The 24,730-nt window shown below is 39.5% G+C and overlaps 1 long non-coding RNA gene across 1 annotated transcript in view; it reads right to left on the bottom strand.

Annotated features, from left to right (window-relative positions):
• Nucleotides 1-4,317: 4,317 nt before the first annotated feature.
• The window catches only part of LOC123379750, a 109,837-nt gene continuing 89,424 nt past the window's right edge, over nucleotides 4,318-24,730 (bottom strand). Inside the window, exon 3 of the long non-coding RNA XR_006584627.1 lies at nucleotides 4,318-5,054. This is a non-coding gene — a long non-coding RNA (uncharacterized LOC123379750). The remainder of the gene's footprint in view (nucleotides 5,055-24,730) is intronic.

Genomic DNA, 24,730 nt, shown 5'->3' with positions numbered 1-24,730 from the left:
AATTAACCTCACCACACAAACCTAACCCACGAACAGTGCTGCCAAAACTTTCTTTCAATTGTAGAAATTGATTATACCGTATATGATTTTTTTTCTAAGGCCACTCAGGAAGCAGCTACATTTTTGGAAGAAACCTTAGAGATGACTTAGTGTGAAAGTCTGATTTTACATAGGAGAGAACAGAAATCCTGACAGCTTCTTGCCCATGAGCTCAGACTAGAACCTGGGTCTAGTGACCTGTATCTTCACCTCTGCTTTCTGAGTCTTCTCTTTTTCTGAGATTTCCTTCAGGTTAATGATTTGTCTCTAAAAATTTCCACCACAAGTGAATGTACATATTTTGACATGACAATCAGTCAAGGTTGCCACAATCACAGTATCTCGTTACAAAAAACTGTAATGTTAGTCTGTTATCCTGGGAGGATGTAGAATTTAGTGAGCTTGGAGTTAGAAAAGCTTATTTATTACATTATTATTCGTCCAGAATGAATACGATTTTTAAACATTTAGCATGTTTAAAACATTTAAACATTTTTAAACATTTACCTAGTAGGTAGTCCTTACTAAATAAAATAATCTATCCTTTTCTCTTTGTCTATGTTTCTGTCCTAGTCAAGAGACAAAGTTTAGAAAGGAGGGAAAAGCAAAGAAGTTTCCAGTGATCCTTGTAGAACAAGAAGAGTGATGTCATTTAATGCTGCTTTAAGAAAACAGTGGTCTCGGGGCGCCTGGGTGGCGCAGTCGGTTTGGTTAAGTGTCCGACTTCAGCCAGGTCACAATCTCACGGTCCGTGAGTTCGAGCCCCGCGTCAGGCTCTGGGCTGATGGCTCAGAGCCTGGAGCCTGTTTCCCATTCTGTGTCTCCCTCTCTCTCTGCCCCTCCCCCGTTCGTGCTCTGTCTCTCTCTGTCCCAAAAATAAATAAACGTTGAAAAAAAAAAAAGAAAAAGAAAACAGTGGTCTCTATTATCGCTGTGAATGAATGTTGGGACAGGGAGAGGGAGTAACAGTTTTAGGACAAGAAAAGCTACTTTTTGGATATTGCTAAGCAATACTGAAGCTTACTTTAAGTATTTTGGTCTCTCACAACTCTGAGATGACACAGTGGAAAGAAGGTCAGTGCAGCATTTGGGCAGCTAAAGGACAGAGAGGACCAGGAAAGACTAGCCAAAATGACACAGGACTGGAGGGTATAGAGGTATTCTTAGATAAGGCAGGAAAAAGAAAATGGGAAGGCATCTTGGGCTCAGGCGGGCAAAAGGTCAAGTCTAAGGAGATCAGCTTAATATAGTTGGTATAGGTCAAGGGGATGGAGGGTACAGTTCTAAGAACAAGCAGCAAGAATCAGAAAATTGGCCATCTAAGTCTCACTATGAGGATCTGGTTCAGTAGACATTGGGTCGTAAGATGGGAATTCCTAACAGTGAGTCTGGGTCTACCATTGCCACTAAGGCAAGAATTTCACATATGCCATGCCCAAGACTAAGACAGAGGTAAGACTATGGCCAAATCTACAGACAGGATAGAGGGGAAAAGTGTTTAGACCAGAATGGGTAGCAAGTAAACTATGTCCTGTTTGTGAAGAAGTCCTTCACTATTTTTCCCATGACAACAGACTTTCACAATCCATAGGACTTAAAATAGAAATAAAGAACAGGAAAACATGATTGCAGAATTTATAGATATATTTTAGTACATGTGCCCAGAGGCATTTAAAAAATATGGCCTTGTTTTTCAAAATAAAGAGAATACATTAACGATAAAGATGCCATCACAGTAAACACCCAACTGATCTATTTATAAATCATTTTCAAAAATACTCTAAGGCCCTTAGGGTACAGGTTATTTAGCCAAGTGGGAAGTATTCTTTTAAGTAACTTGCAATTATTCCATGAAATTCAGAGATGAAAAATTCTAGTCATGGACAGTCTTAGAATTTCAGATTTGTAAGGATATATAAGGACCTTGAAAGGAATAACTTTATTGCCTGATATAGCAGTATGGGTTTGTGTTTCTGTCTGTGTGTTCAGTAGCGGGCAGGTAGAGGCATGGGTACAATGTGTGGGCGTGGGAACTACCAAAAAAAAGTTGAGGGACTGAATATAAGGCACTGAATATGATTTCAGTAATTAAAGAAATCACCTGATGGTTTTCTTTTCTTTTTTTTTTAATTTTTTAACGTTTATTTATTATTGAGAGACAGAGTGTGAACAGGGGAGGGGCAGAGAGACAGGGAGACACAGAATCGTTAGTAGGCTCCAGGCTCTGAGCTGTCAGCACAGAGCCCAACACGGGGCTGGAACTCAAAAACCTCAAGATCATGACCTGAGCCAAAGTCGGACACTTAACCGACTGAGCCACCCAGGCACCCCACATCTGATGGTTTTCAAACTGTGATTTACATAGATCTTGAAAACTCTGAGTTGGGATCTCAGTGAATGATCTAAGAATAAAAAGGAAGTTTAACCAGAAGCCCCCATACTCATTTCAACCAAAGTGATTTTGCTTTTCATGTGTGTTATGGAGATTGATTTCATAGAACATCTGAAAGGATGAAGGACTCCAATAATTACTGCAGTAATTGTAAAGGATTTCTAAATGGACAAAAATAGATTACTGGGAATCCTGTTAAGTCCTTCTGGGTTATTTCACTTGGAGAAGCCTGGACCTTCTGTTGTCTTTGAGGTATTTTACAACTCTGTAAGTTATAAAACACAGTAATGCAAGTGATTCTTGTCCATAGGAAGGCAAATTATTTTTTTTCGGGTGAAATATTGCCTTGTGGGTATTGGCTTTGCATCTATTTGTAAACTTATTTATTACCTATATAGTATGTATGTCTTTGAATTATTTTGGGAACTAGTTGTCACATTTTACTGGCTCCCTCATTAATTAATGAGTTAAATCAAAGTCTTTGACAGGTGCTCATTTATATTAGTAGGAGATTCATACGTTTTTTTAAATTATCTTTTAAAACTGGTAAACAATTGGCAGCTACTGATATAAACATCATAATTCACAAAGAAGTTTTAGCCTACTGAATCTAAGTGACTTGCTGAAGTGACAGTAAATTGTCAGTGTCTGTCCTATGATAAACTCAGATTTCACAACTCCTGCCTACTGTCAACACCGCTGTGAGATACTGATCATTGATATTTTAAATTTGATGAGAAAATTTAAACTTATTAATACACAAATACTTTATGAATATCAAAGTATAAAAAAAAAAAAAAAAAAAGGGGCGCCTGGGTGGCGCAGTCGGTTAAGCGTCCGACTTCAGCCAGGTCACAATCTCGCGGTCCGTGAGTTCGAGCCCCGCATCGGGCTCTGGGCTGATGGCTCGGAGCCTGGAGCCTGTTTCCCATTCTGTGTCTCCATCTCTCTCTGCCCCTCCCCCGTTCGTGCTCTGTCTCTCTCTGTCCCAAAAATAAATAAAACGTTGAAAAAAAAAAGTATAAAGGTAAAGTCAATTAAATTTGTCACATATAAACAAAATCTGCTTTGTCTTATCCGAGAATATGTATATATAATTTGATTTAAACTTTAAAAGGACATGTTGGGACTGAAAAATTATTTTTTACCTCAAGGGAGGTCCCCGGTCCACAAGAACTCTTTGGGTCTAAAGGAAGGACTCTCACCCTTTTGTTTTCTGCCTCAACACACATGATGGATAAGTCACATGTGTTACAGACTCCGTGGGAACAGTTACGATAATCTATCCATTACATACAAATTCCCACACACTGGCTAGAACTTCCCTTTCTTCCTGCATCAAGACAGCATATCAAAATGTAAATGAATGGGTGACTATTAAGGGTTTGTTCTGAAATACATATTTAAAAGGCAAATCATTTGGTAGAATTGGATATTTTACCAATGGTAAGGAATAAATTATCTGACCTATTTCCCAACCCTGGGACTCACTAGGTTACTTCACCTCCATGGCAGATAATCACTGGTTCAGAGAGATGTTAACCCTTCTTCTTATTTTTTAAGTTTATGTATTTATTTTGAAGGGGGGGGGAGGAAGCTCCTGAGCAGAAAAGGGGCAGAGAGAGAGAATCCCAAGCAGTTTGTACTGTCAGCACAGAGCCCAGGGCAAGGCTCCATCTCAAGGAGCCCTGAGATCATGACCTGAGCCTAAATCAAGAGTCAGATGCTTAAGGGAAAGAGCCACCCAAACACCCAGAGATGTTAACCCTTCTTTTGAATAAAAGGAGCAGAAGCAAATATCCACCAAAAAAAAAAAAAAAAAAAAAAGTGGAAATTATCAAGAAACACAATTTAAGGAAAAACAAACTTTGAAGGAGATAATTAAAACTGAAAGAAAACAAATTTCTAAGGGAGGGTCCTAGACAAGAAAGGATTAAAGGAGACAAACAGAAAAAGATAAAGACCACAGGAAGAAGCCAAACCAGTAAACAAACAAACAAACAAACAACAAACAAACCCACCAGATTGCAAGGTCTTTATTTTGTTGTTTTCCGATGTAGAAAGTCTATACTCCTGTTATGGGTTGAGCTGTGAGCTGCGCCATACGCTCCCCCCACCCCCACCTCAATTAATATGTTGAAATCCTAATCCCCAGTACCTCACAACGTGACTTTATTTGGAGACAGGGTCTTTACAGAAATAATGTTCAAATGAGGTTGTTAGGGTGGGTTCCAAGCCAGTAAAATTGGTATTTTTATAAAAAGGGGAAATTGAAAATAGACATGCACACAAGTATAACACTGTGTGAAGATAATGGCAGAAATCGGAGCAATGTTTCTACCACCCAAGGAACACCAAAGATTACCAGCAAACCACCAGAAACTAGGAGAGAGGCATGAAACAGATTTCTGCCTCACAACTCTTTGAAGGAACCAGCCCTGCTAAAGCATATATTTTAGACTCCTAACCTTCAGAACAGCGAAACAATTTCTTTTTAAAACACTCAATTTGTGGTACTTTATTACGGCAGCCCTACCAACGGCTTCCGAGACAGTTGCAGTGGTCCTCAAGAAGATGGGTCCATGTCTGTTTGTCCAAAGAGACGGCTCTCTCTGCTGTACATCTAGAAATTGGAGAGAATTAGGAACGGGGCAGACAGGGAACCAACAGCTGGACAGAAACTGCCAATTAGTGCTCATTCAATGAAAAAGGAGGAAAAGCAGACATTTTATTATGTGTATCCAAAATGCATTAAAATAATGAGAGGGTTACCAAGTGCTTCTAGGGTTCAGAATTCCTTCCTGGCAGCAACCAGGTCAGGCAAGGTGGAGGACATGATAAGCCTGATAAGTCAGACCCGTCCAGCAGTCTGGTTCTCCCTAGGCCTAAAATACTGCTGAGAACCTGAGTGCCTGCAGCTTGAATGGTAATTTTCTGGGTAAAACAGAACAAAATTAAAATGCAGGCTAACTTTTAACTATTCTCTTTGAAAATGTGACTAAGGTGAGCTCTGTAAGTTTGCAAGGGTAATGAATAAAGAGTTACATTGTTCTCACTTATAGGACTTCTGGCCATGATATCCCTACATAGGAGTCCTGACACATCTTTCAAACAGGGAGAAGTGGCTACTGGCATTATCAAAATTGTAGCTTAAACAAATCCAATGTGTGTATGAGTACACAAGGACAAAGAACATAATGATTCCTAAAGCTAGAAAACGTTAAAAACAGGAGAGAAAGACTAAGTTTGAGCAATGAGAAACGTATTCAACCATCAAAAGTATATGCATCAAGAAAATATAACAACAATCACATATACAATTGCATAAAATAATTTGGCAAATGTCGCATCAGATTACTGGACTAGTTTGACTATACTGAGGTACTATGTTACATTTATCATGTGAAAACTTCATACCACAAACCATCCTTCCAGTCATCCCTGAATCTTGCGTTCCCCTAACAGTTCTGTTCCATCAACAAGGCGTGACTCCCATTCCCTTACGTAGACCAAGGTCAGTAGCACTGTGGAAAGCAGTGATAATAGACACACTCTCTTGCCTTGAAAAAGAATGTATGATTTTCTCACTGTCAGTTGTCAAATGATTGTTACCAAGCTTGCATCACAGTTCTGGTTATATGATTTTTCTATTCTAGGATGTGCCCTACAGACATTATGCTCTTCCCTGGGTCATTATCCCTCTTTGCTTTTCTCCTTTGTCTGATCTTCTTGTATTTTGCTTTTTCTCCCTTTACTCAGTTGCATTGACTTGCTAAATCAAGTGAATTTTATATTCCATACTGTCACTTCTCCAGAATGTGGTCAATGGTCCCAGCCCCTGTCCAAACAGACTCTCCTTGTCATGAGGCCCATTATCTTATATGCCCTAACCTTTATTTCTCAAGAAGAATACTTGGATCTTAACATCCTTTATCCCCTAGCTGAATAAACAATTGGGGTAGATATCTGTTTTGGGGGAGGGAAGTCAGGTTCCTTCCCAGTGTTTTCAAGCACTCATAGCCCTACTTCTACCTGACACAAATAAATAAAACATCTTCATTTGTGCATTTCCACCACCTTTCTTTTCCCTTACTCTTACAACTCAGTCACTTACTGCCCTTGTTATAAACAGCACGAGGCTGGGAATCAAAATTTTGGAATTTTTAAAACCTTTTAACAACCTTCTTACTCTATAGAAAAAAAAGTCTAGGAAAACCCTTTAGCTTTTTTTAATATTCTCACCTATAAAATGGAATATTTATCATCACTACCACACAAAATTATTATGAAATTGCCTGAAAAATGCCTGATCTGACTGAAGTTAGAAAAATCAGCATATTATTAAAACATTAGATGTTTGAGAACCTTGCCTGAGCGAAGTCCATGAGTTGGAGACAGGTGAACTAAACCTCATGTAAAGGTTCAGAAGAATTCCAGGTAAGAGAATATTGGCCCAGAAAGTAGAGTCAGATTTTGATATGTTAAACAAATTAATGAAAAAAAATTATAGAAGTAAGACTATCTGAGGAGAGTTTGAAGAAGATGGCATTTGTTCAAAACAAATAAAAGCTTCTGATCATGCCACTGCCCCTGGCATTCTATTCTCCCTTCTCTCCTACTGAGCCAAATTTTTTCAGCTCTCTGATAATTCCAGCCAACATTGATCTTGCCTCTTCCTGATCTCCCAGTGCACAGAAGATCTAGATCATTTACTTGGGCCCTTAATTAATAGGCCTTTGCATGTTGTCTTGATTTCTAGGCATTCTTTCATGTTAATATTCAAGCACGTCTTAGGTTCAAATGATTTATAGCAGTCCATGGGGCTAGACACTGTGTTACACATTATATGTTATGCGAACCATCTGCCTCTATCCTATAATGCTTTCAGATTTCTGCTTCTATTTCCTAGACTTTATGTGTTACTGTATTGTCTAGGAAAGGCCAATTTCCTAAAATTTTCTTCTAGATCTTAGAAAATCCTTTTCAACAGTATCTCTTTCTCTTACATATTCATAATTATATTTCCCCTTTTTTTGCAGTATTTCTTCATACTCACCATACTGGCTCATACTACCTCCCTGCACAGTTAAGCACCAGACGAATTCTCTTTTCAGATACACAACTGGTCTGGGTTGACGTCTACAACTTGTATTTCTATAAACTTCTGGAACAGCCCACTTCCTGGCTTGCTGACACTTTAAACAGGGCCTCCCACTTTTTGACATTTGCATCATACAACTTCACTTTTACAAAAGATCTACCTAAGTACTTGTTTTCATTAACCACCCCCCACCAAAATCTAAGGGAAGTTTTGTTTTTATGAAAATAGGAGGAAAGTAAAAATGGCATTCAGCATTGGTTTTGCAGCAGGCCAGTATAAAGGTAGAAGGCACCGCCAAGGCTTCTTTCCCAGCGCTACACTCGGCATCTCAACATCTAGCTGCTGTAGCTTTGAACTGTGTCTGTGAGCATCTCTGCTTTATCTTATTTTGTGCACCCAGTAGCAAGATGAGTCCTGAAGTACCAGAAAAACCTGAGAGGTTATTTTGGGGGCCTAGGAAAGCTCCAAATCTTTTTTTCATATAAACTAATGGTAATTGCTATGCTTTATCCCTTTTCTGTTTACAAAAGATTTCATAGAAACACTTCACTTTTGGATAGTGGGGGAAACCTGTATACTAACCATCACTCTCCTGACCTCTTTTTCTCAACTAGTATATTTTACCTGTGGAGATTCCACTTCCCGTGATGCAATGCTTCACCTCCCCAACCTCCATGTTACTTCCTCCCCTCACTTTTTGTTCTAACTGGGTATAAAAAGAGAGGTCTTCTAAACCATGCGAATATACTTAAGACTACTGAACTGTATACAAAAAAAAAAAAAAAAACAGTAAACATGATAAATTTGCTGTTTGTTTTTTTTACCATAATTCAAAAAAAAAAAAAAAAAAAAGAGAGAGAGAGAGAGAGAGTTAGCTCTTGATTAGGTTTAAGAAAAAGGAAAAGGGTAGAAGACAGCCAGCCTTATGGCTACCCTCAAAAGGCAGCAGATAAGTGGCAGAGGGTTGCTGCCCAGATTTTTATTTGAACACAAACTAGCTTTTGTGAAAGGAGACACAGACCCTGGGGGTGAGGATGGAGGGGGGAAGGTCTTCTTAACTACTTTCAGTTGAGCATAACAAAAGTAAGCCACTAATTGTCTTTCCTTATAGACCCAAAGACATTGTAGCTGATGGAAATTCCCCTGGATTCCAGCACTAAGTTGAAGGTCACTGTCAACTGCAAATTTTCACCTTTTTCTCACCTTTGTAGGTACATGTGTAAGGAAGAGACAATTTTATTAGGAGCCACTATCAAGCTGCTGTTTTACAGAAACAGCTCATTTTATTTTTTTTTTTATTTTTTTTTCAACGTTTATTTATTTTTGGGACAGAGAGAGAGAGAGCATGAACGGGGGAGGGGCAGAGAGAGAGGGAGACACAGAATTGGAAATAGGCTCCAAGCTCTGAGCCATCAGCCCAGAGCCCGACGCGGGGCTCGAACTCACGGACTGCGAGATCGTGACCTGGCTGAAGTCGGACGCTTAACCCACTGCGCCACCCAGGCGCCCCGAAACAGCTCATTTTAAAAGAAAGCTCATTTAAAGCCACCTGGGTGGGTCAGTCAGTTAAGCATTGGACTCTTGATTTCTGCTCAGGTCATGATCTCACAGTTCTTGGGTTCCAGTCCTTCAACAGCTCGGTGTTGACAGGGTGGAGCCTGCTTAAGATTCTCTGCCTCCTTCTCTCTCTCTCTGCTCCTCCCCTGCTCATGAGGTCGCTCTTTCTCAAAATCAAATAAACATTAAAAAAGGGAAAGCTCATTAAAATATTTCAAATCAACTTTCCATTCATATTTAAAAATTTTCAACTAAGAAAAAAAGCAGCCTGATATTGAGTCCGTGAAAATTTTAGAAACTGATTAGAATGGGGGTAGAAGAAACTATGAACTATCAAGATGGGAAATGAGAGGTTCCAGGCATTTTCAAACATTTAAAGCATGTTCTAATAACATGGGATAAGAAGAAGACATTACAAAGAGCCATCCTGGTAAATAAAATTCTTTCTCAACCAGCTTAAGGGAATAACTGTCTTCAATATTGGCCTAATGAGGGGTAGACTGTTCATTAGCACATAGCCAACATTTCAGCTGTGCAGGGAACTAAGAAGAGAATATACTAAGTCCACTGCTCTCTGGAATCATCAGTCCATGTATAAATCTTATGGAAAAAGATAATCACTTATGCCACAAGTATTTATTATATAGACACAGAATCAGGTTTACTTCTTAAATGAGCAGAATCAGCAGCTACCTTCCATGGTGTGTTATAATGGAGAATTTCACTGCTTCTGATTGCTCACCAGCCACCTTTTTAACTTCCTTTCCACCCAAAAGGTAATGTTCCCATTAACACCAAACCTATCAGTTAACACCTATGCTTTTCTCATATTAACTAGTTGCTACCTTCAGAGGCAGGAAGAAGGAATGCACTCAAAAGGCAAGTCATATTAGGAGACATTTAGTTTTCTTTTATGTTTATTTAAGTTGGTTTTACTCAGATCCTACCAAATGAAACCATCATGTACGTGCTAGGAAATATGCACAGATGAACAAAGAACCATCCTAGTCCTCAAAGGAACTTGAGGAGGGAAAACTCACCTTAGCACAAGAGTCTACGGGAGAAAACAGAAGGGGGCTGTTGATAGTGAACTAAATTGGGAGAAGGTGGTCTCAGGGTAGAGCCAGGGATTCTTTCATCCCTTTCAAATCCTGGTTCAGCAACGAGGACAGTCTTAGAGCCTTGCTTTGATCTACTGACTGGACAAGAGGCCATTCACTTCCATTCCAGCTGCCCCCATATCTCTATCAAAGCTTGAGAGCTCAAGGAAGGTCTGATCCTGGATAATTAACACTTGAAAGCCAGGAATAAGTCCTAACATTGAGAATTGCACCCACTTATCAGTTTTTTAGAACACAGACCTACTGCACGCATTCATTTCTAAGCACCACAGAATGTAGCAAAGGTCTTGCAATGGTGCGGAGTTATGTGAGCAGTCTTAGGGAAAAGTAAACACTACTGTTCACTGCCTGACAAGTTGATTCATTCACTCACCTCGCGACTTCTTGAGGATCTTCTGCGTGCCAATCACTGGATACATAGAAGATGCTATACAAGCATACAATCTGGGGGACCAAACCAAACCATCCAAAACAGATTTTCTAAATGCTTTATTAGCTATGTGTCTCACCCTTACAGGGATGCATCTAAGCTGAAACAGTCTACATCTCAATGATGTGGACCTGTTCAGCCTTCAACCTTTGGCTTTCTTTTATTGCCAGTAACATTAGGATTTTTCAAGATATTGCTTGTGTTATTAGAAACCATTAGTCAGAAAATTAGAATTCATTAGCAGACAGATAATGTGCTTGCTACTATGATATATGGGACTATATTTATCCTGCAGTGTAACATATCTTCTTCATCAGTGCAGGAACAGGACGATCTTTCATCTGGATGAAATAGCCTTGAAAGCTTCGTCACTGCAGTGCAGCAAGAAGCTACTAAAATGGTTCTTCCCAGACTCTTTTTTGCTGAATAAAAAAAAAAAAAAAAAAAAGACTGCACCACCTCCCAAGGGCTTCCATGCAGTTGCTATAGCAACACTACATCTGAGTCAGAACTATTAACAATCACCATGGCAACAAGTGTCTCACTTGCCATTTCCAGAAACTCATTGCGTTTGGACTAGAATCATCGCACCATGTAAAAAGGGGTGGAGTTTTCCTCTCACTAGGAAACAGGATACTTTCTCCAAATAACTTATCCAAAAGACGTTTTAAATGAAATAAAATTATAAGGGAATCATGCCACCATAAGCTGATTATCCTCTTTTCTGAAATATTATAGTTTAATGGAAATGGTTAATATGTTAATATGGCGGATTCACTTTTCCCACTAGGATTCGGTAGAATCTTTGGTATGTAAAAAGTTCCTATTTTTTACATTCTCATAACTGTTTTCTCTTGCCCAGCTCCTTTTTGTCTCTGCTAATTTCCCTTCCTTCACTCTGTCAAACACCGTCTTGAATATTTAGCAGAGCAAAATTCTTTAGAGATTTGTGGATCACACTTGTCAAGTTAGAAACAGCAGAAAGGATCACACATATTTCTGGAATTGCACCAATAATGGAGTGTGTGATACTCTAGGAGAAGTAGTCATGGGGACTGTGGGTCCACTTTGGTCCCTTCATCATGCACAAGATGGTAAAATCGCAAGAGAGGGGAGTGTCCAGATTTTCATCCAGAGTATGGCCTCCCCAAGTAGTTGGACGCTAGAGCAAAATCAATACACTGCAGCTCCAGTCTGAAAACTCCTGGGCCATCTCTACACTCATGTCGCCTTGCTTCCCTATATGTCCCAGAACACCTCCGTACCTCCTGATCTCAGAGCTCTCACCATGCCATGTCATGTCACACAATGACATTTTCTTGGGATTTGCAACCTGGTTCAGACTTGCTAAGGCCAGATAAGTTTGGCCAGTAGATTTCAGAACAGGTTTTCACATGTATGGACCAAAAAAAAAAAAAAATGCACGAATTTTCCAAAACCAAAAGCCAACTTACATTAAATTCCAATTTGACTTTTTTTCTTTTCTAAGTATCTTGTTTAGTGAAAACAGATTCTATGTTCTGATATGCCCTTTTTTCCCTCAGAGCTCTCACACCTTGGAGAATGAAGTCAGGCTCTAGAACTAGGAAGCTTGAATGCAGAGACCACCACTGTACCAGTGATGAGAGAAGGGAAATGGAGGTGACCCTTCTTTTCACTGAGAATCCTAGGTTATTGACTCTTCTTACGTAGGATTTGTTTAGAATAAAATTTGGAGGAGGGGAGAGGCAGGCAAATTGGTGTCGCAGTAAGCCAATGTGATAGGAAGTCCTTGAGGACTCACCAGCCTGCTATTGAGAAGTTAGAAGGACTCCAAGGTCAGGATGACATCAGGCTGAAAGCTGAGGGCTATCCTATAGCTAGGGTACACAATCATTCAGAAAGAAGAAAAATGTTGCATTTTGTAATGAACCCACCTCTGAATGAGGCTCTCACATGACTCCCCTGGCCCTGAATACCCAAGAAAATACACACTTGAACCTTCTCCAGAAAATGTGATACTGGAATATTCACATTTACAATTTCCTCTGAAATTCTACAATTTGTCTACGGACTACTGAATTTTTCTGTAACTTTTTCCCATGTTCTAAATGAAATCAAGCCAAAGCCCCTCTGGAAAAGAAAGCAGTGGTTTTTGTGACTGAGTGTAAACAGTCAAATTAAGTGTTTGGCTACATAGTAGTAGTCAGTGTAAAGGACTTCATCTGGGAGACACCTACTGATGGGCATTTGCCATGGCTATTTGTACACCAAACTGTAAGTAAATGGTATAAGTACCAGCTTTGGAGTCAAATCCCTTATTCCTTTCTTTACTAGCTGTGAAACTGTGGTAAGTAAGTGACTTGATCACACCCACATTTTTTCCTCATCTTTGAGATGGAGCTAAGAATACGTAGTTCACAGAACTGTTCCAACAATTAAATGAATTAATCTACACAAAACACCTAGAACAGAAAAAGAAAGAAAGAAAGAAAGAAAGAAAGAAAGAAAGAAAGAAAGAAAGAAAGAAAGAAAGAAAGAAAGAAAGAAAAAGGTTGTGTTATATAATGAACCCACCTCTGAGTGATAGTAAATACTACTGGTACTCAAACACTATTACCTTATAGTTGGATTCAGTTTGTCTATATACTCATTGCTTCCTACTCATACAGATATAAATTGGTTTTTTGCTTTAAAAATTGCTCAGGGGCACCTGGGTGGCTCAGTCATTTAAGCATCAGACTCTTGATTTCTGCTCAGGTCATAATCCCAAGGTCATGAGATCAAGCCCTGCATCAGGCTCTATGTTGGGCATGGAGCCTGTTTAAGATTCTCCCTCACCACCACCCCCCCCCCATTAACACACATACACTTTAAAAAACAAAATGTTCATTAACTATATTCATTCTTCATCTATTCAACAAATGTTTATCTCTGAAAGGCAGAGACAAGATGTAGGTCTTGCCTCGTAGGAATTATAATTTGCTAATGTTGAAAAGAGTAGTATGGGAGGAGAAGCATTGCAAACAAGATTCCAGTTTTGGAACTAAACAAGGGGTTTTTCCCAGGTAGGTGAAGTATTCCTGCATTAATATTTGTGGACTGCTCTCTTCTCAAACACAACTTCTAATAGGTAAAAATACCCACGGGCTTTTGTACTCCATTTGTGAAGCTATAGTGTGGTTTGTCCCAATACTGCCATTAAAATCGCCTAGTATAAAGCGTGTGTTACTCTTGGCTATAAAAATAAAAGTTCCCTATAGACTAGAACTTGGCAAACATAGTTTGATTAAGTTGGGCTATTTTTATTTTATGCTCAAAAGGAAGCAACATGCCCTAGTGAATCAAGCTGTTTTGAAGTCCGAAAATGGGAGTTTTCATTCCGACTCTGCCACTGAGTTATATTTGGAAAGTTCCTCAGTGTTTTCCCCATTTGAAAAAAGTGGAGAATAGTTTCTGCCCCTATATTTTATTATAATGAAGGGGAATAAAAGTGTTCAATGTTATCATGAATCCTAATTCTTTCACATGCTGTCTCAGAACAGAAACTGGAATGCACTGGTTCTGTTTGTTTCTTATGCTACAAAATAAGAACAAGTGAATATAATCAATCCAGCCCAATTTAGCCATGTGCAAACAGACCTTCCAGGTTCAGAGACTGAACCTTCTAAGAGAATTCAGTCCTGTTCACCCACAATAAAAGAGCAAGTACGTAGAGAGAGGGGCACCCATCTTCTGAGCTCCAATTCAAACATTTTGTTTTGTTATTTGTGCAGTGCAATAGATTTTTCACTAATTTCCTTCTCACAGCAATTCACAAAATTAGGAAATAAATTGTTTTGAGATATACTCTACTTCTACTTCTTTCAAGAAAGCTCATGGAAGACAGCAGAGGAGTTTTATCTTACACACACGCGCGCGCGCGCACACACACACACACACACACACACACACACACCCTAAAGCAAAATCATTTAGTTATCACTATCCCAAGTCCTTTTTGGTAGGGGCCATCCTAGGTAAAATCAACTGCAAGAGTGGCCTGATAGAGCAGTGAACTGTCCAGGTCCACCCTGGACCAGGAAGTCCTGTAAAATCAGCAGGTTGCTGAAAGTCAGCAGTTATTCTCAATGACAGAATTGTACTTTACTCCACCAAGTCTTTCCTAGTCTCTCCAGCTTGAAGATTCTTTCTTATAAAACCTTCAAATCTGCTTATCTGGCAAACTTTTGAAAAAAGGTTATGGGGTACCTGGGTAGCTCAGTTGGTTAAGCATCTGACTTCGGCTCAGGTCATGATTTCATACTTTGTGAGTTCAAGCCCCGCGTTGGGCTCTGTGCTGACAGTTCAGAGCATGGAGCCTGCTTCAGATTCTGTGTCTCCCTTTCTCTCTGCCCCTTTCCTGTCCTGCTCATTCTGTCTCTCAAAAATAAAGAAACATTAAAAAAAAAAAGGTTACATGTTCTCTTTGGGCAGAAACTCTATGTTATGTTTGTTTTCCTTACAGCAGCTAAGACAAATAACTTGTATGTCCTTGTTAATAAAGGTTTTGATTTTAGAGTTCTGTAAAGACAAAAAATTAAAATACTTGCTAACTGCTGCTGATATATGGACAAGGGAAATGATTCCATCTGGGGACACTGGTTGCAGCTTCCTTTGCAACCTCACCTACTGAAATCAGATAGTGTTTGAGGTATATATATTGAATCAAGATCTCTCTGGGGTGCCTGGGTGTTTCAGTCAGTTAAGTGTCTGATTTCAGCTCAGGTCATGATCTCAGTTTGTGCTTTCAAGCCCCCGGTCGGGCTCTGTGCTGACAGCTCAGAGCCTGGAGCCTGCTTCGGATTCTGTGTCTCCTTCTCTCTCTGCCCCTCCCCCACTTGTGCTCTGTCTCTGTCTCTCTCTCTCTCTCTCTCTCTCTCTCTCTCTCAAAAAAAAATAAATAAATGTAAAAAAAAATTTTAAAGATCTCTCTAGTAATATTGCCTTATGCATATGCATCTTAAGGCCAAGGGCAGAGATGGTTCAACGCTACCTTAATTAATCAAGTGTGAAGTAGACAAATATCTAGAAACATGAGTAGGACCTACCATTTTGAAGTATTTAGATGGTCTTTGCGGTTTAGACATTCCAAATGTTATAATATCATATTCAAATTGACTGTTACTACCAGAGATCCACCCCGGACTTGACAGTCCCTTTGACCTTCTGTTAAGTAGGCAGTCCCAACATTTCAGTTAAAACAAACAAACAAGCAAACAAAACTTAATTAGGGTTCTTTGGTTGCTAGCAACAGAGACAGCTTTGGTTACTTTGAACAAGGGCTGTAATACTGGAAAGTGACTGGGCAATGCACATGATCAAACAGAAGCCTGAAGAACCCAACTTAAAACAGTTAAGAACCAGGTAGCTCCCAAAGGTCTCAGCATTATCTCAGCAGATGCTTCCAGTGAGCAAGCTTTGGGGTTTTGTTTTGGCCAAGAGAGTGTTATTAGCTAAGGTTAGGGCACATGTTCAGTGCTTGGCTGTCCCGGAGAGAGAATCTAGGAGTAGGAACCTCCAAGGAAGGCCATGATTCCATAGAAACAGGATGGGCTCCAGAATTCACCAATCCACTAAGATTGCAGCCCATGTAGGGAGAGAATTTGCCCCCTACTACATCCACTCCCCAAATATCAAGAAGTTTTAAGCAATGGGAAAAAGGATATTGTTTGCCTCCAAAACAACAAACATCCACTACAACCAACATCCCACTTTCTCTTCTGCCATAGATATATCATTAGATCTATTCTGTTAGCCCTTAACAGACAAAGTGGGGAAATTATATGTGCCTGCTGTTTAGAACCTTGCTAATGAACTTGAGCCATCAGCTAGCACAATTTCCCTAGTACTACATTCTTCTTACTCTTATGCCCCTCTGGATCACAGCACGTAATCCAGGTGCTCCGTTCAGTAACATTTTGCAACACTGCTACTATCCCCACCTGCCTTGCTTCAAAGATGATGATAACCAAAATGACAGTGGCAGCTTTTCATATTTTCCAAGTTTAACAAAGGAAGGAGGTTTCTGTAATATTAACATGCATTTGGATGGGAATAAGCAACTAAAGCAACTGGCTGTGCAAGGTTTATGATGTCTAAACTCCCACCAAGCTGCTATCATCTCTCCATATGTCTCCTGGTCATTGGGAGCCAAGCTTAGAATTGACAAAAATCAGGGCAATGCCTTTCCTGGTCATGATACCTGTAAGCAAGCAAATAATGAGGATGACCTACTATTCACCAAATTGGCATGTTTAGTACCAGTCACCCAGAAAACAAGCTGGGGAGCAAAGACAGGACTTGCATTCGTACAAGGCTTCAAAAGAAAGATACTGCATGTCCATGTTCTGCAATTTCTCTCCAATATTTACACATTATAATATGACAGCATAATGTATATTTACTCTGATTACTAGGTCATTTTCACTTCCCAGCTATTTGGCTGATAATTGCTATTCACTGTGTTTCCTAAATGCTAAATGAGCAACACGCTAGTGCTGATGAAAGTTGTACGTGCCATTTTAGTGCTGTGCCAGAAAAAGCAGCCGGAACCATGGGGGTGCCAATTGCAAAGGCTTACTCTGTACTGACCCAGCCTTAGGTCCTCAGTTTTTCATTCAATGTTTCAGAAGTCATCGTTTCACTTAACACATTCAAAGTAATAGAAATAATGGTTTTCGTGATTCATTTATGCTGCTGGTTAGCCAACAAACTAAATCCAAAAGATACTGAATTATCTATATTTTAATTGGGTCTTTACAGTGAATACACAATCCAAATAATTGCCAACTCTTTCTTCTATTCTATGAGTTTATAGGCCAAAATTTGCTTATCTTTCCTGCTGGTTTTCAAAAACTTCAGATGTCTGCATTAGCTATAGAAACACACAGATACACTTTAAGATGTGGCATTTCCTGCCCAATAAAAACCCTTTGAAAAAGTGTTCCTCCCAAACTCTGATTTTAGATGTATCCTATCTACAGCTTTCCAGGCCTAGACTCCCCCCACTCCCCCCCCCCCAAAAAAAAAGAAGAAGAAGATAAAAGCTGAGGATATCATGCTTGGCTTTGTTTCCTGAGGTTTGGGATAAAGATCAGTAACAGCACTGGTGTGACCTAATGAGTTTCATCTGCTTCTGGGTTTTAGGGGAGCACACATTCAGACATAGGTTTGCAGAGCTGTGGGGAATAAAGACATCAAACACTAAGGAGTTGAAGCAGAGAGAGTAAACCTGCATGTCCTTCATACACAAAGCTCCATGCTTACCTGTTTGGCTTGTAGCCCTGCTTCTAGTGAGGTGCACAGTGTTATGCAATGACCTGGGGCTAGAGTATAAAGTCAGGAAGGATAAAGGGGGCAAAGCAAGTCTTGGTATTTTGCAAGTCTGTTCAAGGTAGGTTACAGAATGGATAATTATTCCCAGCGCTTGCCTCTTGGGTACACAAATCAGGCAGATATTGCTAGGAGATAATTACAGGTGTTTCCACAAAACCAACAGGGAAGTTTGGTAGTTCTGGATTATGGCTGCAGAGGTGACTTGGCAGCAAAGAAAACTTAATTATTTAAGCCACAGGGGAAAGTGAGAGACAAACAGTTGTTTCAAAAGTGTCATAAATTCAAGAATAAGTATTCTGTCATACATACAGTTTGGAAAGTTAAAAACAGAGTGGCACTACCAATGACAACAAAAATTATTCCACCACATTAGCTTTCCTAACTTTTTCATTTCACCCTTGCTTTGAGCCCCAAATTCCTTCTCTCCACAGCACTGTTTTACCTGGATATACAGGCCATAATTATAAGATAGCCATTTGTCACCATTTCACTCTATTTTGGTCTCCAAATATCTCTGGTACATCTTGATTTAACCCTTTGTCCTTGTTGGTGGTTTGTCTGAAACTTCATAAAAAGCTAACTAGTCTTCTGTAATAACATTTGACTTCCATTTCCTTTTCACAAGCTAAGCAAGACATTAAATCTCCCTGGGCCTTAGCAGCACCATTTGTAGCATAACATCTACCATGCCCAACTTACAGGATTATTTCAGGAATCAAAAGAGATGAATATAGGGGTGCCTGGGTGGCTCAGTCGGTTGAGTGTCTGACTTCAGCCCAGGTCTTGATCTCATGGTTCATGAGTTCAAGTCCCCCACGGGGCTCTGTGCTGTCAGAGCAAAACCCACTTTGAATCCTGTGTCCCTCTCTATCTCTCTCAAAAATAAACATTAAAAAAAGAGATGAATATAAAATATGCTTTAAAACTACAAAGTGCAAAATGAACGGAAGTTGATTCTCTGTATTTTCTTGATTTGGGAAAATTTGGAAAATAAAGAAATGCAAACACAGACAAAGTCTTTTCTCAGATGCACAGACTAAAAAGTCTCCTTTCTCATTTCTGTGCAGTCACCTGGGGCAACTCCCCTGTACTAAGTTTGCAGAATCTGTCACATTCATATCTCGTTTTCTGATTCTCTGAATCCACAAAGTCCATGGGACATGGAAACTCTGGGCATATACTACTACCCAGATCCTTTTTACATTCCTTTGAGAAGTACACCTTCCAGGATGGAATGTGCCACATTAGTCTACACACACACAAATACTCCTTATTCTGACGTTCAATTATTTCTGAATGCTTATAGAAGGATTGCTTGAAAATTGTAGCATCAAAATAAAGACAATGCAAAAAGCAGAATTACACAGGGGGCAGAAGAATAGCTTGGATTTGTGGTGGGCACAGATCCTGGTGATTGGCCAGTATGTTTCCTCAGTCTTCTCTAGTCTGGATCCATCATTATTTTGTTGGTTTGTTGATTTGTGTGTTTTTCTCAATCCAGTTCCATCTATGGCATAGGTAGTACACAGTATTCCCAGAGAGAAGCATCATGGTGTTTGTCGGCCTTGGAGTGTGGTTGAGCTGTGTACCTTTCCTGTGTACTCATAAGTATTTTACCATCAAATGAAAAGATATTTTAGTTAACTAGTAAGTCTTACATACTGACTCAGAGGATATGTTTTACTCCTTGGTTTAATCCTAACATGACTAGATTTGTAATGCCATAGCATCTTTGTATGTGTACCTCTTCCATGATTCCTAGACAATATTGCTAAAAGGAACTCAGAGTGGAGGCCATGGTAGATGAAAGAGAAAAGACACTGGAGACTTACAGCTACACGGAGTCCACTAATGCAGCACCCAGTCTAAGTTCCTGGCTCCCATTCTAACACTCCTACTGCAATACCTGGCTTCCATTTGCTACACGTATCTCATATTTTCTTGTCTGAGAGAGGAATTTTAAAATAGTGGGAACAGAAAAGTTAAAGGCCTGATAATTATGCAGAAGGCAGGGTAGATAGTGGCAGGGAGCCAGCACAGAATGAGCCCTTGTGAGCACTTCTGTCTTTCCTTGAGTAGCGGAAAGAGTTCAATCACATTCATCAAAGATTAAAGTGCTTTGAGTTACCCCTCCAGAGCACTTAGAAAGAGATGCCTTCTTCTCTGTCATCCAGAGCAGCTTAAGTTTTTCCATCTATTAATTTTCTACATCTGGTATAGTTTTTCCAACTTTCCACCAGAGCTTCCTCTTAAAAACTAATGGGTCATTCAGAAACATCCACTTTTCCTTCTCTGAAAAAATTTTGAGAAGTTTGAAGGGCAGGAGGATGGGAGAATGGGGTCAATCTGGGCAAAGAAAAAAGTAAAGATTCATTTTGTTTTTAGAACCCCTGGTTTCCAGCTCTGGATCACATATCCGTAAAAATGGTTGTGTAAACTAAATAGAATGACTGGTGGGAGAAAACCTGAATCATTCAACCCTGAGAGAATGCAGGAGTCTGAATCAGGTTCAACTCAATTCAACAAGTATTGATTGACTGCCTACAATGTGCTATCACAGGGTTAGCAAGCTAAAAAGTAAAAAACCTACAGAGAGGAGAGTGATTAAAGCTCTCTCACCTATTGTACTTGGTGCTCTTTTATACCTGAATCTTGACTCACAACTTAACTCATGAATTATAGGAAATTTTTGTGGGAAGTTTTTGCCTTCAGAGTATCCATTTCCCCCCGCCCCACCCCTGGTTATAGGATAATGATTTGCCTTGGGAAAATCCCCTTCCTAGTTTCAACCCATGACATTTGTTAAAACTGATTCCATCACTTGTAACAGGGGAAGAAATGTGATGTAAGCTAAGGTGACCAGCACATGACATTCCCCTAACTACAGTGATTGACTGGTTCAGGAGAGAGCACGTGATAGTATCAGAGCAATCTGAGACTATTTTCCAGAGTCACCAAGAGATACCTTATTTCTGGGGAAGTTTATGAGAGCATAGATTAAGGATCTGAAGCTGCTGGCAACCATATTGCCATTAAAAGAGGCAGAAGAGAACTAACCCAGAGACAAGCGCCAAAACAAAGAACCCTAAAGCCACTGTTGCAGCCCTTAGGAACAACCCCTCCAGAGACAATCCCCTTTGGAATTCTCAGTTACTTAAGAGAATTTTTTAGGGCACCTGGCTGGCTCAGTTGGAAGTGTGCTACTCTTGACCTAGGGGTCATGAGTTCAAGCCCCATGTTGGCAGTAAAGCTTACTAAAAAGAAATAAACTTTAAAAAAAGAGAATTTTTTTTCTATACCCAGCTTGAATTGGATTTATTGTCAGTTGCAATTCAAAGAATACTAACAAACCTATTTGTGTATTTGATGAATTATCCCAAAGGATATCAACTTTCCTTCTAGTACCCTTAACTGATAGAAAAGATAATCATTAAGAAATCACATTTATGATTTTTATGTATAGTTGTATAAGTATGTAATTTATTTTAATTATGCCTTCCCATCAGGAAGGAATCCACAAGTACAGACCAACTCTCATTTGTTAATTTGGATAAAGGTAACACTACACTTAAAACCAATGAAATGAACAAGAATGTAAGTTCCTAGGGAAGGAGAATGAATATTAGGGTGTGTTTATTAATGGGCACATTTGCTGATGGTTTTGTTGACGCCTTCTACTTGATCTCTCCTAATATAAACAGATCATAATATAAGCAAATGTGGGGTCTCCTCTCCCCCAACTGTGTGTAATATGGGACTTACTGAATTCCAAGAGATTGACAGTTCTGTTCACTTGGTCTAAATGATCCTGGGACAATATCAATTTTCATATTTCAGTAGCATAAAGCTTACCATCTCTGTAAGGCTACTTAATTTATTACAGGATGTAATAAATTTTCTAGCCACCATTTCAAGAGTTTTACATGCCAAACATTTCACTGAAACTTCACAAGACCCTATTATAAATCCTATTAAAAATTAGAAAGCTGAGGTTCTTAAAAATTGAATACCGTAATCAAAAGTCAGCTAGAAATGGAGAGCTGGATTTCAAACTACGTCTATATGATCCCAAGCCTAGTACCTTAACTATATTATTCTCAGCCCATAATAGTCTCACCTTCTCATCTTTTGCTCACCATCATGATTTCCAGTGGAGTCCAACAGAATCTTGAGCCAACTAATTCAATTTCTTGAGGTTCTGCCCCACACGCCACTCTTTCCTCACCTCAATGCTAGGTAGGATTCCCCAACTTCCCAAACTTTGAAGTGGATTTTTTTTTTTTGGCTTGTTTTTTGATTTTGTTGTTGTTGTTGTTGTTGTTGTTGTTTAGGGAGAGAGGGGTGGGGGAGAGAGAGAGAGAGAGGGAGAAAGAGAAAGAGAAAAAGAGAGAGAGAGAGAGAGAGAGAGAGAGAGAGAGAGAGAGAGAGAGAGAGAGAGAGAAGATCCCAAGCAGGCTTCATGCTCAGTACAGAGCCCATTTAGGGCTCAGTCCCATGACCCTGGGATCATGACCTAAGGGGAAATCAAGAGTCGGACACTCAACCGAGACAACCAGACACCCCCAAACTTTGAAGATTTAATCCATCTCAGAGAGCAACTACTCAGGGAGACTCAGCCTCGGTGTGGGATAAAGGAAATAACATATCTAGTCCTTTGTAACCCACTGTCCTATTACAAACTCCTCTTCCTCTTTAAATCAATTCCTCTTCTAAAGCAAGCACCAAATCTCAAGTTATTGGGACAGCTTACTCAAATGAAGGACCATTTAATGAGATGCTAAATGCTGCAAATTCCCTCTTCAAAATTACTCCTGTTACTTTCTAATCCTACTACTACCTTTGTTGTACTACCTTCTCTCCTTAGTATTATTACAAGTTCTTCCTATGCAGTATCCATTTCTGATCTCTCCCTTCTCAACTCCAACTGAAGTATAACCTAAAAGACCCTTTACATCACATTACCTGCCAGTTTAAAAAAGAAAAAAAGGAGGAGGTGCCTGGGCGGCTCAGTCAGTTACGCATCCCACTCTTGATTTCGGCTCAGATCATGATCTCTGTGAGACTGAGATCTTGGTTCGTGAGACTGAATCCTGAAGCAGGCTCTGTGCTGACAGCCCTGAACCTGCTTGGATTCTCTCTTTCCCTCTCTCTCTCTGCCTCTCCCTGGCATGCATACACATGTGCACTCTCTCTCTCTCTAAATAAACTTTAAAAAAGACACACAAAAAACTTCATATTCTCTCATTGTTTGCTGAATGACTTTTTAAAAGTTTTAACATAGCTTCTAAGGATTTCCATAAACTGGCCTCTGTCTACTTCTCCCTCCCTTTACCTCTCACCCCACATAAACTTCTATTCTGGTTTCTGGCCTTTAAAACTCACCTTGTTTTCTCAGCCCTATGATCTTGTTCATATTTTTTACTCTGCATAAGACACACTTTCTCTTGCTTCCACCCACAGTGATTCTATTTCATCCTTAATGACGGAGATTACTTTCCCTCTCTTCCGAAACTCCAACCAAAAATTATTCTTCCTCTGAACACCTAGGGAGCTTAGATATCATTACTTCCTTGGTATTTATTCTATATTGCCTTGTACTACAACAATGCAAATTTCATCCTTTCCACCAGTATTATACTTTTAAGAGAAGTGAAAACTTATACATATCTATGCAGCAATATAGCATCTGGCCTAGTGCCTTGGCTATAAGAGATACTGTACATATATGCTAACTGAATAAATGAAATTTATGAAATGGATAAAACACTAGGGTAGTCAACATCTGAAATAGTCTCTAAGGATTCTTGCCTCCTGGTATTTAGCCCTTGTGTAACCTCCTCCCACACTGAATAACCAATAAGATATTGCAGAAATGACAGAATGGGATTTCAGACATAATGTCATAAAAGATATTATGAACATGAGAGTGGCCATAACATCAACTATGGACTTTGGGTGATTATGATGTGTCAAGGTAGGTTCATCAATTGTAACAAAGGTATTACTCTGGTGGGGTAAGTTGATAATGGACAAGGCTAGCATTTGTGAAGGCAGGGGTTATACGGAAAATCTCTGTATTTTTCCCTTAATTGTGCCATGAAACTAAACCTGCTCTAAAAAGTTGTCTTTTTTTTAACAAAAGATACTGTGGTTTCCACTTTATGTTCTCTTCCATACGTGTTCTTGGGAAAGGGAACAACCACATCATACGGACACTCGGGTAGTCCTATGGCTTGGTCGTATGGTGGGGAACTGAACTCTTCTGCCAACAGCCAGCACCAACTTGTTTAGTATATGAGTGAGCCATCTTGACAGTGGATTCCCCAATCCAAATCTTCAGATGACTACAGCCCCAGCTAATATCTTGACTGTACTCTGAGACAGAATCACCCAACTCTCCTGCTTCAGAAATCCTGACCCACAGAAACTGTGAGATAACAGGTCTATGGCCTTGAAACCTAAATTTCATGATAATTTCTTACAAAGCAATATATAACTAATACATTAATCCGTCATGGTTGTGATAAGCACAAGAATAAGAAAGACCAAAAAACTTCCACTGGGTTTGAGGAGAAATATTGGAAATAATGAATATCTGAGTTGTGCATGCAGATTTTTCTATTGCTAGAGACCATGAATGAAAGTTTTCAGCATCCAGATCTCTGCACAGGTTTCTGATCTATGAGCCATATCTCTGAGTAGTTTGTAATACTAATTATCAAGCATATAATATT

This window comes from Felis catus, chromosome C2 (assembly GCF_018350175.1).
Source record: "Felis catus isolate Fca126 chromosome C2, F.catus_Fca126_mat1.0, whole genome shotgun sequence".
Lineage (NCBI taxonomy): Eukaryota > Metazoa > Chordata > Mammalia > Carnivora > Felidae > Felis > Felis catus.
This window is presented reverse-complemented; position numbering and strand designations above follow the sequence as displayed.